The 15843-nt window shown below is 43.9% G+C and overlaps 1 pseudogene; it reads left to right on the top strand.

Moving 5' to 3' along the window:
* Positions 1–15843, top strand: part of LOC142775138 (uncharacterized) — a 38079-nt pseudogene that overhangs the window by 8942 nt on the left and 13294 nt on the right.

Raw genomic sequence — 15843 nt, 5'->3', positions numbered from 1 at the left:
CAGTCTCATGCGCTATAACCTACCTGTGTTAGGCAATACTCGAATAATAAACATACGTGTCCACCAGTCAATACAAGCTCAAACACTGAGAATATGCCTCGGGCTTCCGAGATGCGCATCCTCAGCAGTGACTGTCACAATCGCTCATGAACAACCTATCACAACCTACATTCGTGTCGATATTTTAAGAACGCACATAAGACACGCCACCCGGATTCAATTGCATCATCTCGCCTCCCTTCGAACTTCCAGGCCACGCTCTGCGTTCTGCACTATTATTGCTCAACCTCGCATGGCAATTCCCGCAAACTTCAGGCACGGAGCAAGACCGTCGTTTCCATTGTGGTGTCTACATCCACTGGAAGTCGTGACAACCATTCCAGAAATGCGAAGAAAAAATTTGTCAAACTCGGTCCTAAAACAAACAACATTACTGTTTCTGTTTGAGAAACACAGTGGACGCATTCACGTTTACACAGATCGGTCGATTACTTAAGCAAGCTCAAATGGTGCAGTGGTAATTCCGGATAAATCCGTCACAATATAGTTCAAGACATCGCATCTGACATCATCCACGACGTTAGAACTCGCCGCCATTCATGACGCCCTGGACTTCCTAGTTGAAGAACCGCAGCAGACATGGCCAACACAAGACATGGCAGACATGGCTTATTGGACTCCAAAGCAGCCCTCCAGGGCATTGCCTCGCCATATCGTTACGGACCAAATGAACAGCTAGCCGCTGCAAAAAGACTGCTTCATCACCGGGCTATAGAGAAACAACATGACATAGCGTATCAATGAATACCGGGCCACTGAAGCATCGATGGAGACGATCGTGCAGATTAAGCAGTCCGATCTTCTCATAATGATGCCCTTCGTGCAGCTATACCATTATCAAGAACGGATGCCGCTACTAGCCTTCGATCACTAGCACGAGAAATAACACGCGCTCAGTGGAATTCACCGGCATTCACGAACGTCCGCCTTTGTAAATTGGACCCACACCTACAGCTCTGTCTTCCATCAGGAATAACCAGAGCTGAGGAGCTCAGGATCGGGGTGGCCAATAGGAATGCCTATTTGTTTCGAATCGGAATGACCAGCAGCTGGACATGTGACAACTGTGGCTGCGCGGACACATTTTCCCATCTTCTCGGCGAACGTCCTCGCTTCAGCGCGCCAAGAAAAGAACTGTTGAAAGTTTGAGACATACAAGACAATCGCCAATTGTCGGAAGAAAGGGTATTAGGACACTGGCCGAGACCATTATCGGCACGCAAGGCGAGAGCGTTGTTGCACTTCTTGCGGGAAAGTGGCCTAAGGCGTTCTTCAACGTCTCTTTTCTCTATCCTTTTATTCCCCTTACCCCCTTCCCCAGCAGGAGGAGCCAGCTAGTCTGAGAACTAACTAACCTCCCTGTCCTTCCTCCTTCAAGCCTCCTCCTCCTTACGAAGAAGAACTGCGTACAAGAAAATCACAAAGCACCAGGGAAGCAGTGCCTTCTGGGGACTCCACAGGAAGCACTGCCGTTTCCGCGTCCTACGCCTAGTTATTAATTTACGCATCAGCACTTATCGACCATACGCATCTCCATTCAATTGTACACGTCATTTGTAATACTAAATGCGAACCATTTCCTAGCGAAATTTGGTGACTTTGAGTGCATCCATCTATCTATCTATCTATCTATCTATCTATCTATCTATCTATCTATCTATCTATCTATCTATCTATCTATCTATCTATCTATCTATCTATCTATCTATCTATCTATCTATCTATCTATCTATCTATCTATCTATCTATCTATCTATCTATCTATCTATCTATAATCTTTTAGACGCTCGGGACTTTCTGCGCTCTTGGCCGTTTCAATAATGGTATCAATACGAAACTTGGGGCGGCATAACATGACTATATGACGAGTATTACTGACTAGTCATAACAAGAAAATCATTACATCCATGACATAAATGTCATAGTTTGCATTTATGGTGTTGCTGCTCTTGTGGTGGTTTCGATCAGATCAGAAACTGGTATGGCACATGACTGCTTGGTGAACGCAATTGACAGCCCCTTACGTGGAAATCTTTACATGCATGTCATGTAACAAACTGACTACATGCCAACCTCATGATGCGCTCTTGGCCCTTTCACTGGCTTTAAACACACCAATTTGGTATTACGTAACGCGAACGGACGACGAAGGAAAATGACACGTCAAAACATTATAATCATGACATGCTTGTCATGTGAAACATCACTACATGCTACACTCATAGTGCGATCACGTTCGTTTCGCTATCTTCAAGTATTCCAAAGTTGGTGTTACGTGACGTCAATGAATGGCAAAGGTGTGGATTGGTGCAAACATATTAATCATGGCATGCTTGTCTGGTAAAAAAATGACAACATACCTTGCTCGTGATCCGCTCGTGGCCGTTTCGCTAGCTTCATATATTCTAAATTTGGTATTACGTGACGTGCATTTACGATGAAGGTAAATGACACGTCCAAACTTGATAATCATGGCATTCGTGTTGTGTAAAACATGAATACATGCTACGCTCATAGCGCGCTGATGGAGTTTCGCTAGCTCAACTTATACCAAATTTAGTATCACGTGACATGAATTGACTACAAAGGTAAATGACAGGTCCAAACATGATAATCATGATATGTGTGTCACGCAAAAACATCGCTACGAGCTACGCTCTTAGCGTGCTCGCGTCCGTTTTGCTATCACCACATATAAAAAATTTGGTATTACGTGACGAGAATGGATGACGAAAATAAATGACACGTCTAATTATGATGATCATTACGTGCGTGTCATAAAATATGACTACATGTCGTGTCGCTAGCTCCACTAATACCGAATTTGTTATCACGCGACGTGAATAGACTACGAAGGTAAATGACAAGTCCGAACATAGCAATTATGACATGGACGTCATGTACGGCAAAATTTACGTCCATCTTGTAACGTCGTACTGATATTAAAGTGACATATCCACCTTCTTCAGTCGTACTTCACATATATCCGATTGCCACTGTATGTGGGATCTGCCAATATTTTTGTCGCCTGAACAAGTTTCCTGGAAAGCACCACGATACTTCAAGCGGAAAGCAGCAAAATTTAATAACACCGCACCTGTAATGATCTCCATTAGCATGAGAATGTCAAGTAAACTTCAAATAAAATAAATACCGGTGCGCACACAATGAGAAGCTTTGCTTTGGTTGAATGTCTGATTCTCCTGTCATTGTATAGTGCTAATAAACACCTCAGCACTTTCCCCTTAGTTAGAAGTGTCTGTATCAGTGCGCACAGTAGGCGCAGACGTTAGAATGAAGCGGGAATAATGAGAGATTGGCGTGTACGGACTTCCGTATGTAACGTTAAATATTTGTGAAAAAGGAGAAGGTATCGCAACATCCCTCCACATGAAAAGGAGACGTAAACCGAGTGCAGGTGTACGTATACCTAAACAAATAACAATAATGTGAAACTTGTAAGAGATAGAAATAAAATATAAGCAAAATGATACGTATTCGAACAGAAACAAATATGGCATCTCACTAAAGAACGATGTAAACCATTACCCAGTTCGCAAAAGCATTCGAAAAAGGAGTATTGCGATAAGGCGTTTTGATGTATCGCCTAGTAAATTTGGTAAATATTGATGCGCATGGCCAGCACATAAAGTGAGCTTGACAATGCAAATATACAATTTAGGCGTACGCCAATTAGTGTGCTTTCTGAAGAAATCAAAATATGAACAAGTCTAAAATCATTTGACTCATAGAAACCAAGAAACAGAAGACCCTAATAATTAAAAAAATATGGTAATTATGTCAAGATAGTTCACTTACGTCTCAATAAAAATTTTATAATATGAACATGCTAATAAATACCTTGCTAATTAAGACCTTGATCCATGCATGGAACCTTGCAGTAGTATAATACAAACACCGAGTTTACACAACAAGACAGACAACGTTCAAACTGTTTTGCAAGTGGAAGCCTTATTCACCAAAAATTCGGCCACGTTTTCTTTAAGACATGATCGTTATAGAATTGTATTCATAATAACGTGACATACATTTTTTGAGACCTGTATGAAGCGTACTGCCAAGCTGTCTCTCATCTTTATTTTTCCCTTTGGTAGGCTATATCTTGGCTCAAATAGAGTTAATAATAACAAACTAACATAGAACCACTAGTAATCAAGGATGTCCATACTTTTGATCGGTCTTACTTTTGTTCAGACCGCAGTTCTCGAAAGAACTTTACACAAGTAACAAGGGGATAGATGGGAAGTTAAAGGTAAATTGCAATAACTCGGCACGCACATGAACGAAATTAACTGGTAGTAAGATTGAATTTCTGTTTGTGGTGTGTTGTCGGTTTTAAACTTGCACATATCTCTCTCTCAATCCTGCCTGCCCGCTACAAAGATTGGTTTGGTGTTGTGGGCGTTACCTGTTCCTAGCCGATTGGCACACCTGCCACAAATGGCTCACAGGATGCTGCTCTTAGGGTCTAGATTACAGATTGCATCAATCCATCACCTCAAATCTCTTCCGGCGGTAATATTTGCTTCCTGCTAAAACGCGAAATAAAGTGAATTGTCGAAATACATCCGAAAGCCTCTTTGTAAGACACTCACCATAGATAACTGTAATGTATAGACAACTGTATTTTGTTTTAATTGCATTTCTCTGCTGTAGTATCTACTTCTAATCTCTAGCTTTCATCAGTGCCATTGTCCATACGTATAAAGAGCATAATATTGACATTTATTGAGATATGTCCCCATAATGGCATGGCGGGTGCAAACCACACAGCTCCCGTTTCTACGCGTTTGAACGCAGCTGCCGTTACAGGCAAAATGCCCCTTACTTAAAGCCAACTAGTCCTCTGCCCCCCCCCCCCCTCCACCCCCCCCAAAGAAAAAAAACGTAACGTGATACCGATGCCAAACATTTACGAAAATATATCACTAAGAACCCTAAAACTTATTTCTAAATTCATGCCAACACATAAAACAGACAATACAAGGAGCTCCGAAATATAGAAACTGATGAGGTGTAGAACAAATAATACCTATCAGATGCTACGACATCGACTACCCTATCACTGAAACAAAAAATATAACACTTTGTATTGTGTAGTGACATAAACATGTATGTAACTGCAAACACCTAAGTGCTTGGGATTATAATGCAGTGGATTTATTGCATAAAAAAAGTTTTCCTATTTTTTTGTAGTACGCCTACAAAATTTGGTATAGGCACTGCAATGTAGTATTGTGTGTATTATGTCCCCCCCCCCCATCAAAACAAAAGTTGTATATGTCGTGCTTTTTTTTCTGTTTTAGAGTGCACCCCGTGCCCTTAAACACCCTTTCCGGTGTTAAGCGGCGTCGCTTCTGCCGTCGCCATCGGTGGCGTAACCACGGTAACGTATGCGTGGCACAGATATTAGGCAAGTCGCAGTAATGTGCACAGCACGGAGAAGTGTGAAGCGTCGATGGTGTCACCACTCGAACGAGTATGTGCCACAGGAATTGAGCAAACCCCACTACCATGAACGGCTAATGCGAGCGTCAAACTAAAATGAAGTATGTGCCAAGTGAATCGGGAAAGAAGCAAGCAAAGAAGAATTCTGGGCAAGCCCAAACACCATGTAGAGCAGGCGCGAGTATCAAATGAAAACAAAGTATCTGCCTCCGTAAACGGGCGAGCAAAGTTGGATAACAACTTGCTGGTAGTGGTTGTGTACTTCGACATTGCGCACTTTCTGCAACTCACATGAACCACACTTCGGCCCACACCGATGTTGCTTTTGGAGAACCTTGATATAGGCAGAAAAACAAAGAGACATATTGTTCCCAGTTATGATCAAGAACATCCCGTTCCCAATCATCGTAACGTATCCTAGTCATGAGACGACCTCACGGAACCCTTTCATATACCCCCTCTTTGGAAAACAGGCATTGATGGAGAAATACATTTCACCTTCGACAAAGCTTCCTGCATTACATTACACCTGGCAAACGTGTGTTCCCATTACAAAGAGTTCCGGAAAATAAGTAGAGCTGCGCAACTGTCAATGCATACATACATATCTCTTCCAAATTGTTTTCTCAACTTACCGCAAAACCAAAACACCTAAACAGCTGCGCTCCGAATTCGTATTATTCAGACGTTTAATCGTTGGCAATTTTTTTCTTTTTTACAACGTTTGCTTTTAAAATTTTCATTGTGTATTGATGACCGTTAGCGTGTATTTTCAGTGTTCTAAACATTAACGTACCATTATTTCTTTTTTAGTTGTTAACGTTTTTTTATTTGTTGTTTCGTTGCTGCCTCCAAAATGGGGCTGTCATCCGCGTGAAGCATTGCTGGCTTTATTCGTGGTCGTTAAGATGAGTAGTATGTACGCTAAAAAATTGGTTTGGCATAATTTTATTTCATCTATATACGTGTATGGCTTAAAACAACTCCTTTTCGTTTTCCTGACGAAAAGATGAGGCAAAGAACCGGGGGTTGGTCGTGAAGCATGGCTAAGGTTCTGCCCCCGGTGATAACGTCACACTTCTAAGTAAATTTTACCTGGATGCCGAGGCAGAAATTGAAATCTTAGCTGTTATTCAGAATACCAGCCCTAATGCTCTACCGAAGAAGCCCACACCACACGCATACTTATTTTTCGCATCACTGTCAACTAAATTTCTCTCCTCCATACTATTAGTCAACTTGATCGGGATCGCGGCACCCTAGAGTTTCCCATAGGTAGACCGGAGGCAACTCTGGCGCTAGTGTCTGTGCGAGGGGAAACGCAAAGCGCTTCAGCCAGCATTGGAATGATGTGTAGTACACAAGTTTGTCTATTATTCGTACCTTCAGTTCCACTTGACTTCGCGTGGCTTGGAGGTACTTTGTCATGAAATGACAATCAGTCAAAATACTTTAGGTGCGAAGCAGCTCTTTGAGTAGCTTGTGTAGCGCTGTCCCTCCGTCCACACTACTCCCCTCGCTGCAGGTGTTGGAGAGGTGCATAGTAGTTCATGCCCTTTTAGCAGTGCGCTGTGACGTCTTTCTCGCACGCCAGCCGTGCGCTCGCCTTGTGTCAGCTCTGTCTCACTTCACCCTCTTCACCGCTTGCTGCGCTTGGGCCCATTCCTCACGTGGACATCATTTTAACCGCGCCACCTCTCTCTATCTGTCGGCGTGAAGAAGCCGTGAGCCGGCGCGCGCGCGCTATAGTGCACGCGCCTCGAAAATCTCGCAGCGCCGACAATGTGGACCGCGCGCCGCTGCTTGCCGCAAGATCACGCCGACGGGTAGGATGCCGTCGTGGCAGGCTTCCCGCTAGTGTGTGCGTTGCCTTCGCAGATGCCGCCGGCGTTGCAAGGGTTAGTGAAGCCGATCGCGATCGCGAATGGCGACGTCAACAACGACGAGGCGAGAGCCTGGCAAGCCGAACGATAGCGTCGGAGTGAAAGACCACCGACACCGACTAGGTGATAGTCGAGAACACCGATCGCGTTCGAGAATACATAAGGCACGCGGGTAACACAGACGAGACGCGAGCCAAGTAAGATGAGCGCTGCGTCTTCAAGACGTCCCGCCTCCCACACTCTAAGGCAAAAGGGTGTTAAAAGTGTGTGTGGTTTGTCCTTTTGAGGACTAATGGGTCTGCCAACACCATTAATCTGTTTAAGAAATAACGGCACCGTAGCTAACAGTTTGTCCCCACGGACAAGCTCAAGGAACTAACATTTAGTCCTCACATTTGCAGATTAGTGAGTAACCATTAGTCCCACAATTCACCTCAACGGACTAACATTTAGTCCTCTCACTTGCACCCTATAGGGCAACTGTCAATCCCCACAATTACACGTCAACGGGCAACCGTTAGTCCTCACAGTTGCACCTCGCCGGACGAACGGTTGATCCACTCAAGCACTCTAATCAGATAAACTTTGTATCCTCAGTTCAAACATTGCTTTTTTTGAACTTCCCCCAGGCCTGATACTTTTTAGCCTGTTTTTCTGCGCAGTGAGCAACAAATAGCGCAGAAAACACGCGAGAAAGTAGATGGCCACCTATGTGTAACTGCTTTAGCAGTCACGGCAACAACGAAAGAGAAAAGCGAGACATCGAAATCTTTATTTTTCTACATACACATGAAGTTTCTCCATTCTTCTAAGTGAATTCATGGTGAAGTGTAGAAGTCCAGTCTTTTTGTCATATCTTGTTCACTATTTGTGTTGCATCTCCGACAGAAGCGATAGATAACAGGCATTGCAGACGCCAGCGCACGCAGCCTTCTGCCTTTTGTGTTCCCACGGCTGTACGTACAATAAGATAGTACAAATAGTTAGACAAACATGACAGAAGATGAAGATGCACGCATATGACAAGTACGTGCAAGGTAATATAAGAACATGCGTGTAAAGTATGACACACAAATAACTTTACCTTCACATCTCGCACAGTCCTTCTGAATCTGCTCTGACGAAAAAGATGGATAAAAGGCCTCGCAGACGCCAGCGCACACAGCCTTCAGCACGGTGTGTGCCCACGGCTGTAGAATAAGTATGTAAAATAGTGAGTCACACGTGACAGAGGATGAATACGAATGCATATGAGAAATACGTGCAAAGTGAAATAAAACATACTTGAGATATGACATACTAATAATTTAAACGCAATATCACACAACCTCAAAGGCTCAGTTTGATCCCCGTTGTGTAACAGCTTAGGAGCGGCGGCCGGAGCCACAACTCCGCGAACCACCGTGCCGCCAAAAAGTCGGCGAGTCCTAAGCTAGCGACGTCGTTCAGGTCGAGCAAGCGAACGCGAGACCGAACACGGCGCTGCACGCGGAGTGTCCGCCGCCAGCGAACTTTGAGCAGGAGAGCGAGCGCACGCTTGGCCGCCGCCACGAACAGCGCTGGGCTGGTTTTGAGCTAGCACCGAAGAAATCGATGGTAATGCGGCCCTTTTCCAGAAAATCGAGCGAATGCAGCGTGCGAACGCGAGTACACCGCCGCGGCCAACGGATGGCACCGAGCTATTTGCGACCGACTGACGGGAAAGCCAGCAGTAATGGCGACCAATTTTCACTGAGTTCCGATGCTAGCGAAATCCCCGCCAGCCCGTGCTGGTGCACTTACAGCGCGCGAAATACTACAACCAAGCTTGTTACGAGAACCCGCAACGTGTTTTCGACTACTCCCAACCCAGCGACGAGGTCTCAGCCCAATATCTTTAGCCCGGAGCTCATCGCGGCGGCGAAGACAGGTGAGCACACGGGAGACCAACGGCAATGGCGGCCAATTTCCAGGCGGTCTCAAAGCACAGGCGAACTGCAGACGCCCAGGCTGACCTTCGTGGTGCATTTCGTGCGTGCGATATACAACACGACCGAGGCCGTTGATGGCAAGCACGATCCGTATCGCACAAGCAATAAGTGGAGTAGAATAAAGAATGATAACCTACTTGCGAAAGAATCCAGCGCTTATTTATGCCCTGAGTCGGCCTCAAGTATACATCCGATAGGCCTGCCGTCTTCTCGGCCGTCATGTTGGCCTTCCCAATTGTTGCTGTCGTATGTTGGTCGTGACTATATCTAAGCCAGAGATATAGAGGGCGGAGTGGTGACGTGTCGAGACTTGCTCAAGACTTCTTGGGTGCATCGAAACGTAAAAGCAGCAGCTCACGGTCATCCAAGCGTACACACAAGCACCACGTCGTAATTCCTAGATCGTCGAATCCATGCGTCCGTAGTCGAGCACACCAAGCGCGATGCAACGCAAACCGTCGCCAGCTAAATACGGAGAAAGACTGAGCCAGGAGAGGAAGAGGACGGATAGTGACCTTGGCAACGCTTTGCGCACTGCCTGCATTTGCCGAGGGGGGGGGAGGCAAGCACTGTGCCGTGCTCCCGACCGGGCTGCAGAAGTTAGGTGCCTTTCTCCTCTTCTAACCACTACCATCATTAGCCGGGCGATTCATCCCTTTGGAGCGTGTTTGCAGACTAAGTGGTTTACACGCAGCACGTTTCCCTCTGTGGTACTCCTCAACGGTCTATTCGTTCATGGCGCGCACCCATTGGGCTCCGTTACTCCTTTTTCGGGTAATTTTCCCTTTGAGTGCATATCTTTGCGTTTCAAACAAACGTTTACACGAGTAAACGCTACACCGAGTTTCGATTCAAACCGTTCAGCCAGCACCCGCGTCAACGCCCGTTCTAACTGGGCCAACGCCAGGCGCTCCACTGCTGCTTTGCATTCAATCAGGGTCCCCTTCAGGGAGATGATTCATAGTTGTTTTATTTACATAATGTTACTAGCGAGATAGGCCTCCGGTCAACCTACGTCTAGCGAGATAGGCCTCTTGTCAACCTGACGAGCGGCCTCAACGGGTCGGGAGGATGGTCCGGCTCAAGGCTCTTGTGGCCTCCACCTGGCTGTGCTTAGTAATTTATTCATTTCCAAAAACAACGAGTTTCAAAGACCAACACACTCGTTTGTCACCACCAGACTTCCCACAATTCCGCGCTCCAACGGAATTGACCGGAAGAAGCGAAGCAAACCCCCGGATTACGCGCAGCACCAATACCTTCCCGGACTATGAAAATGGTGTTGTCCCAAAGGCAGAGGGAAGAGCTCAACAAGGCGGTTGCCGACTATATGGCATCCAATGGGTTCATGGAAGCTGCTGAAGCCTTCAATAAGGAGACAGACATGCCTGGCGACAAAGACAAGAAGTACGCTGGCCTTCTCGAAAAGAAATGTACGTCTTTAATCAGGTTGCAGAAGAAGGTGATGGAACTGGAGATTGGACTGGCAGAGGCTGAAAAAGAGTACATTTCGGGCGCACCCACACGGGAAAAGCGGTCCCCTACGGAGTGGATCCCCAGGCCTCCTGAGCGGCATGCCCTCACGGGCCACTGGTCACCAGTCACCCGGGTGGCCTTACACCCTGTCTACAGTGCGGTCGTTTCTGCCTCAGAAGACGCCTCTATCAAGGTCTGTGATTACGATACTGGAGACAGGCCATCGGGAATGGGTGCGCATTGTCAGAGTCAACTCCTATGGCTCCCTCTTGGCCAGCTGTTCTAATGACCGTGCGGTTCGTGTGTGAGTGGTGGGCACCAAGGAGTGCAAGCTGGAACTTCAGGAGCACGACCACGTGGTGGAGTGCATCGCGTGGGCACCCGAGAGCGCCCACCCGCACCTGGGAGGCAACGGCAGCGGAGACAGCAACCGGCGGCTAGCTGGCAGTGGCACAGGCCGGGCCCAGGCCACTGGACTCTTCCTGGCATCAGTCTCGCAGGACAAGACCATCAAGCTGTGGGACGTCAGCACGGGCCTGGCCGTTTTCACCCTGGTGGGCCACGACAACTGGGTGTGTGGTGTCAACTTCCACCCGGTGGCAAATACCTGCTGAGCTGCTCAGACGCCAAGTCGTTGCGTCTCTGTGAGCTGGCACACCAGCGTTGCTGCAAGATGATAATGATGATGATCTCTTATCGATGGCGCTCATCCACAAAGGGGGATGGGCCAAGAACCGGGCGGAAGGATACTTAAATGAAACTAAGATGAAACTGAAGCCAATCTGAAAAAGTAGTTTAAAAATAATACTACCAAAAAACAAAAATGTTTGCTGAGCAACGGTCAAACCATCTCTTGCTTTTGATAAAGATAACTACGAATTACAAAATAAAGATATGAAAAGGTTAGGGTTCACTAGCACGGTAATCTTTTAGTTGCGTTGATGCAATCAAACAGAGTGGAGCATACATTCCTGTGGCAGTAACCAAATGAAGTTTCGCCAAGTGACAAAATTACTAGTAGAATTACTTGTATTCCCAGCATTTGTAATGGGGCTACTAAAAATCTTTTTCCCTGATAAGAATAACGATGGCAGAATAAAAAACAATTGTTCAATTGTTTCAATTGCATAGGGTGACGCCTTGAGTCGAGCTTTGTTAAGGTAATAATTTAGTTGCTGCACTGCACAGCGCAATCTGGTATAAGTGACCTCCAACTGGCGAGATACACACCACTGTTTATTCCAGCAATAGCTCAGATGCTCGAAATTTTTGACACCGGAGGCCTATCTCGCTTGCCGAACATCTTCTTCGCTAATCTGCCTGTTCCCCGCTACCTACCGGCTCATACCCAAATCACATATGCAGTAACAATATTTATGTATTTATTTTACCCTCAATGTCAAATGGCATTAAAGAGGGGGGTGGGTTGTTACAAAAAAAATAAAAAATTAACTGAACAAAGAGCTGTGAATATGGTTAAATCGCTAAAAGAGATCTCTTATAAGTACAATATTTTCTAATACATTAATATATTAATATGTCTTAGCTAAAACAGCACAGAACATATTTATACCATGTCAGCTAATTCAACAAAAAAACCTTATTATACAATGTTAGCTGATGTATCGCGGAACAAGTTTTTATCACTTATAGCGATAATGTCATCAGGAAGTCTGTTCCAGTTCTTTGATTCTCGAGGCAAAAATGAATTGAAGAACGTTTTGGTGTTGCATGAAGGGATGCCTACTTTAGGAGGGTGAACAAAGCGGTGGGATATGTGCTAAGGGTGAAGAAGTAGTTCGTCATGCAGGAAGAGATGATGGTACGTGTTCAAAAACGGAGTGCAAGAAAACATTTCCTTGTGGAAGTACTCCTGGTTCTGTTATAATTATACAATATAAAACGAACGCAGTTCTTCTAAACAAGTGGAACAGAAGTTACCACATTAATATAGGTCGGGTGTCACATGGCTGTAGCATATTCTAGTTTAGAGCGTATTAGTGTTTTATAAAGCTGCAGTTTTAAGCCACATGGAGCATTAAAAAGGCTACGTCGTAAATAGCCAAGTATGCCTGTAGCATTGATTATTATCTATTCAGTATGAGGTGACCAGATTAGAATAGTTGTTATGTGAACTCCAGGATATTTATAGGAGTTATAAGAATCCAGAAGAATGTTATTATGACAGTAAATGGGTGAGGTAGTAGAGGTTTTTGATAAACACATGATCTTGCACTTTTTAGTGTTGTGGTCAATGAGATATTTTTCACGTGCGCCAGTTATATAAAGCGTTAAAATCAGCTTTCAAAATGTTTATGTCATTATCATTAGTAGTTTCTTGAAAAAACACACAGTTATCAGCAATAAAATGAACGTTTGATGATGCAACTGATGAAAGTTATTTATTATAAATAAAAAAGAACAGGAAGCCTATGACAAATCCTTGCAGAATGCCGGAATGAACTACGTGAAAATAATAATTGTAACTGTTGCAGTAACGAATTGTGCTCTCTTAGTGAGAAAGCACTCAATCCACAGTTTGTTACCGTCAAGACTTACTTGGTGCTGTTTGTAAAGTAGTAGTCTGTGGCAAACCTTGTCAAAAGCTCTTGAGAAACCTAAAAATTGCAGTCGGCATGGCATAATTTTTTGAGAATCTGATGTATTGGATGAGTGACTGCTGATAACTGTGTTTCACAACAATACTTTTTTACGAAAGCTATGTTGTGCAGAAGTTAAAAATGAATATGATATCAAAAAATTTACTCGCTTTCTAAATATACTAATTAAATAAGTGGGACGATGATTATTCGGACAGTGTTTATTACCAGATTTATAGAGTAGAACGACTTTGCCGATTTTTTAATTGACAAAGAATAGTAGAAGTATGCAGTGACTGTTTGAAAATTTTTGTTAGTTCAATAGAATTGTAAGCACAAGTACTTTTATAAAAGAATTGTATTATTGCCGTCATAACCAGGAGGCGAATCATTTTAGTTGATTCAACGAGGCGTACAACTCCAACGGTTCCAATAATCATTGATGACATGGGTGAATAATTGTGTAAAATTGCGCTAGGTAAATTATTGCGGTTATCTAAAGAAACGTTTTCGATTAAATATTTGTTAGCAACAGCAGCGCAATGACCTTCACTGATTTCGTTACAGAATGAGTCAATCAAGGAAATATGGTTGTCGGACAGCGGCATATTTACTCGGCAGAACTTTTTGCGTTAGCTTGTAACATAGACGGAAAAGCGTTAGTAAGAAAGTTATCTATAGGTGATTTAATTGCAGATATGTAGATGTATGATGCAGATTTGTAGGCAGCAAACCGGGGGTGGTTAGTCAGTAAACATTTTGCGGCACGATAAAAACGTTTCTTTTTGTTATATAAACGTTTGATGTGAGCTTTCTGCCATGACACACGCGCGTTTGATATGACGGTACGGCAAGAGTATACTCCATGATTTGTCGATCAGCCTCAGCTGCAAATATATTCCAGTTAGACTGCACTTAACGGTTATTCAAACTGCTTAAAAATGTGTCTAGAAGATTTGATAGTTCACTGTAAATCGTTTAAAAGTTTGCTCTCTTACTGTGGTGTATCGTTTTATTTTTTATCTGCTTTAGCACAGGGTGCATTAAATGAAAATGATAGTAATGATTGATCACTAATGCCTGGTGTACAGGTTATAGCGGCAACAATGCCTGGTTGATTTGTTAAAATCAGATAGAGAATCCTAGCACTGCTAGAAGTTGCCCTAGGGACGTTACTACTTCTGTCGGAGAAAACACTCAACATAGGTTAATAAATTCTCTCGGCTGTGACGGAGTGTTATTGAGTAAGGTGCTTTTGCATTCCATAATTAGAAAAGTTAAAATATCCGAGCAGAAACAAAGGATGTGATAAAGATCGTGTGCACTTAATATTAATTGCGTCATGAAGTTCATCGGCAAAAGCTAAAGATGAAGACGGTGATTGATAGCGTATTTCTAATATAATACTGTGGTTGCCGATGGTTACTATAGCTCAAACTAGCTCTAGTTGAGTAATAATATGGATACAGCAAGAAGGAATGCTTTGTAGAAAGAATGCCGCCTCCCATCCAATCTCAATGGTATATGTGAAAATGGTTTGCGTCATCCAAGATTTCTTGATCACGGACATGTGCATGATTGAATGTAAAAACAGCGAAAAAATACATACAAACACGCAAGAAGAGACGACAAGGTGCTGAACTTGCAAATAATTTTTATTAGTAGAAACAAAAACATATATCAGCCAGAAGACTTAGTCACATGGCACAACATGGCGGCTGCTCAGCTGAGCTAATAGTGTACAAAAAAGAATCTAATCACAAAAATTCAACACATACGTAAACACTCAAGAAAAGAAAAGCAAAAAAGAAATAATTATCACATCTACTTCCAAAAACATGCGTGACCAACGAAAATACTAATAATCGCTTTAACCCGACAGCACTGAACCCAGAACCCAGGCATCTAACCTCATTTTCACCAAGTGCCACGGACCATTTGCCCACGCATCTCTCCCTCTCAATTTCAATGTAAACAGACTCCATCACCTCTCTAGTACATTTTTCGGGATGGCCAAAGAAACAAATGCTTTTGTCCACCAATGGATGGCAGCCACACTCCTTGTAATGAGCTGGAAAGTGCAATCTGTCTTTGTATATTTGCTCTGTTTTTACATTCAAACACGAACCACCAACTACCCCAACTTTCGCTTCTCATGTGCATGAAGCCACGTTTCAATCAAAGAAATTATCTTTGCAATGCATATATCAATAGCTAATGGTAAAGAGTTTTGTTTAGTGCACTTCTAACGTTAGAAAAATGAACGGACATCTGAAGGGATGATTTCCTGTCACCTACCCTGGCGCAACCCTAAGAAAATGCGTTCCGTTAAGAAGCCCGTGTATTATCTGTCAGCTTTTGATAAATTGATACGTTTTCTTACAT

Source organism: Rhipicephalus microplus, chromosome X (assembly GCF_043290135.1).
Source record: "Rhipicephalus microplus isolate Deutch F79 chromosome X, USDA_Rmic, whole genome shotgun sequence".
In the NCBI taxonomy this organism is placed as follows: Eukaryota; Metazoa; Arthropoda; class Arachnida; order Ixodida; family Ixodidae; genus Rhipicephalus; species Rhipicephalus microplus.
Note: the sequence above shows the minus strand (reverse complement) of the source record. Positions and strands in the feature narration are given on the sequence as shown.